Below are 4,376 nucleotides of genomic sequence, written 5' to 3' on the forward strand. Positions count from 1 at the left end.
GAGTTTTCACGTTTCGACACGCATTCTTCGGCTTTCCGCAGTGCCGCCCGAAATGTCAGGGAAAACGAGTGATGGTTCGTTTAATATATATTATTATATAATAAAAGTGGCTAACAGGCACCGGGAATACACTTATAATTCTTTTTTATGGGCAGCTCGCTTGAACGTGCCTCGGAGCCGAATGGTGCTACGTATTCTTACGCTCGGATCTTCGGCAGAGGTGAACTTTGCTCCGGTGATCGCGTCGCCGAGCGAGCACGCGGCACTCGAAGGTTCGTCTTTCGGCCGCATCCTTTGGCAGCGCGTAAGATAAACATTGCGAATGGTGAGTATACTGCTATCGTGTCATATTTTAGACGGAGAGCCTGTACAACGGAAACCGAAAGCGATAAATATACAAAAGGACGAAGCGGCCTTTAAGGCGGCTTCGTCCTTTTAAATGTCTATCGCCTTCGCTTAGTAATCGCAAGGCGATTACTAAGATGAAAGCATCGCATGCAGCGTCTTCCAGAAAGTTGAGCTCTCAGCAAGGTTTGAGTCTACAATCTCAGTCAAAGGTACGCGCACGTTTCACCTTTTCGTGCCATCATCACTGACCACTCTTAATGCCGGGCTCACCACCTACTCAGCAACACAGGCATTTCAAGTGGCGAAGACCATACGTCGGCAACGGAAGTAAGAACTGCAATCTCCGCAGAGATCGAAAACACAACCCAAGCTCTGCGCCTTTCGTACGTGTGCATGCAGTGACGTGGCAATGAAATCGTGCTCTGCTCCGACTACTAACCGGCAGCCTTTAGTGCCCTTCCGAAACATTCTGCCAGCCATATACACTGTTTGCAAGTTTTCAGCAACGTGAAAACTCACAGCAGCACACGATCGTGCCACCCGCGTGGGCGCTGCATACTTCCGTTGCCCCAAGGAACAGTGGCGGCGCAGTGAAGCGGACTTACGGGCCCGCGCCCAGGCACGCCGCGAACGCTCAACATAAATTTTTGTTTCTCGCCAAAAACAAAAAAGACTCCGATGAAACTTTCACAAATAAATCGCCTTTGTTTACTCTTCCCAACGAGACCAAGCGTGCATTTTTACGTGGACTGCATCACCACTCTACATGTGCCTGAACGTGGAGCATTTCACACATTTTTCAATGTTTGCGCCCCTTCCACTTCGAAACTACTTGGTCAACGACTTCAATACTTTTTTGACATGCTTACTGCCAACTATCCAGCCATGTGACATAGTCCTATTTTGTCTGTAATATTCGTAGAATTTTTAAAAAATAATCAAAATGGGCGCAGAATTGCAGCATTGCTTCACCACAAAGCACATCGTGAGACAAAGTAGTGGTCGTCAATGGGTGATAATAAGATAGTGCCATTCCTTTTCAAGTAAACAGCAGATATTTAAGGCGTTCCGTAAAGTATTGTATTTTTTATAATATTTTTTCGCAACCTATGTTTCACCCACTACGGCAAAATTCAAATCACTGTAACAGACAAGAAAAATTTTTTTTCCACAAAATACTTTCCGAGGGCAAAGAGTGCACTGATATGAACGTCCACAATTTTTTACAATACAATTGGAGAGGGTCGAGCGCAATGTCTGGGACGTTTGGCGTGGAATGACCCAAACGGGGTTTATTGACGCAAGTAGCACTTGAGCATGATGCCTATGGACGCTGAAAGCGGGCGGCGACAACCGACACAAGAATCGCAGCGCTGGAGCCAACAGCTCGCGCTTGACTCTTCTAGCTAAAGTGATGTCCCACTGCAGCACTTCCTCCTTACAAATCAATCAACCAGGCAATCAATCAATCAATCAATCAATCAATTAGCTTTTTTCGTGTAGTTAAGAAACAGACAGGAGCCGCGAATGAAAGCTTCTTTTCGACATCTTCACGAGCCCACTGCCCTCCTTACAAGGGTTCACGGCACCGCAGACACAATTTCGTATAGCATACAAAAAATGAAATAGTGAATATTAAAAAACAAAACACAATTATGAATACGTAAATACTTGTACATATACCATTGGTAAAGGAACAAGACGTGGCATATAATCACAGTGCATAAAGTATTAGTAAGTTAGCCTTGCGTTTACAAATCTCACGCGTGACTTGCTTGATGCTCAAGCTACCTCAAATCATCCACCTCATATCACTGTAACGCTACTCGATAATGACAGTAATGATTTGTCCATGTAAGCGACCACACATGTCGCCTAATAAAACATAAGGCCGGTATACGCGTTCACTGCGTCCATTAAACCCACAGAATGACTTTGTGACGGGTGCTCTTTCGTATTCTGTGGCAGAACGACCGCCTCTAGTTGGGAAACGGACGGCAAACGCGGAGGTCAGAAGACCAATCCCACCTTATTCTCAGAAAACGCGGCCTTTGTGCGTTTCTGGACCAATTCCATCGGCCTAAAATTAAGAAGTAGAGCGAGCGTCGGTGAGCGTGGAAATCTTGTCTCGCTTAAAGCGCGAGAGATATGGTGGGCACAACAGAAATAACGCATTCGCTGTACTGGCTACACAGCCGTCGTATCTGCCGCCTGAAAGATTCATTTCGTGCTTGGCCGTCACCACATTAATTCTCCCGAATATTGGCCGCACATTTTCTTTCTGATGCAAGTGCCGTCGAATCTTTTGTCATGCATGTGCCCTTGACGTGTGCTCGAAACATGTCTACCCATTCTTCTCTGAAGAACAGATTCGTTGCATCAGATCCTGAAGAACAATACGGTGTGATAAAGCTACAATTTCTGCCAGTTAATGAAGCTAAATGCACGAAATGTTTATACTAGAAGGAATATCTCACCAAATACAGTTATCTCTAGGCGCTGTCTGTGTCCCCTCGAAGTGTGCATGCGCTCCTAATTTCGCAAGAGGGTTGCGATCCTGGTGCGGCATATTGAACGTAAATACATTTTGCTGTCATGCATGTTAGGCGGCGTTTTTGTGAATTGGTTGCCTAACGCTAGGAACTCTTCACGTTTTGCGGGGCGCCTTGTAGTACAGCGCTAATTTGCCCACTCGGGTAATTGGTAAATACAGAAATCATGCTCTCGACGAACTCTTTACGATGATTTTCCGACATTCAATACTAGTACGATGATTTTATCTCAGTGAACGGTCCTTTATCGCTACTGCTTTTGTCCTCGCTTGCTTTTATCTCTAAAATAACGAGGGCTCTTGAGTCCCAAGCGTCGATATCTATTTCGAACAGCGATGATGGGCGTGAATGAATGCGTGACCTAGGTAGGCCCCATTATTTCAGAAAGAGGCGCACGAAATCGCTGAACTTTGTGCTAAAGACAATTGATGCGCTTTTGCCAGTATGGCCAGGCTCATATGGCGTAAAACTTTCAGGCGAACGACGCCCACAGGCACGCACGAAAGCCAAGTTTTAGGTAACATTTCAGCGCCAGCTACACTATGACGTGCAACTGACGGCTGGTCTTCAACTTTCTTCTAAAGAGTGATGGAGAAGAATGATAAAAGAAAGGCAGGAAGGTTAAGCCGGGCTGAGCCCGGTAGGCCACCCTGCACTGGGCAAATGGGCCAACAAAATTTATAGGGCCGGAGAGAAAAATCATTGTTGCAGCTGACGTAACGGTTCCGCGTTTGATATCACAGACGGTCCGGTATCCTTTAGAAATCGCAGCAGCGCTTTCGTTGCCTTTCGGAACTGTGATAGGCGGCCCCGTGGTCCCAATATATGCTCGACAGTGAAAACGTTTCCGTCTAAAAGATGCTCTGCTAGTATTTATTAAAACGGCAACCAAGTAGTAGGTGCCACAGCTTGACTGTTGTGTTTCATTGCAGGTAATTCGTGATCGTCTATATTTATGTCACGTTACTGTCAACATTTTCCCCCCTAGATCACAATGGTGGAGTGTTTTGTATTTAAAAATGCTTTTACGTGTAACAAACCTGTAAGTCTATAAAATGCTTCCTGTAATAGTTAATCGTGGCTGAATCCATAATGTACAACGAAACCTTTTTTTTAGTGGTTTCATAAGCACCAACGTTAATAGTTCACTTGCAAATGTTTAGCGATAGCCAGTGTGGGAAATACCAGGATCACCTTTTTCGCAAACATCGATTGGTCTGTGACGCGCTATAGGAACTCGTCAGTCGATTACATGCATCCTTGATTCTTCAAATTTTAATAAGCCTAATACTCGAATGCTTGCCCCGGCGGCTCGTGGAACGTTTTGTTACTATGACCACTGTGTGCATTGACAGAGAATCTGCTACTGTTTTCTTTAGTTTAGTCATTTGAAGCATATCTCTAATTTCAGTGGCAAACGACTCAACAAAAGAATATTTGACGGCCGCACCTTGTGCCCCTAATACCTCAAAAAAA

This window comes from Rhipicephalus sanguineus, chromosome 2 (assembly GCF_013339695.2).
Source record: "Rhipicephalus sanguineus isolate Rsan-2018 chromosome 2, BIME_Rsan_1.4, whole genome shotgun sequence".
Classification (NCBI taxonomy): Eukaryota; Metazoa; Arthropoda; class Arachnida; order Ixodida; family Ixodidae; genus Rhipicephalus; species Rhipicephalus sanguineus.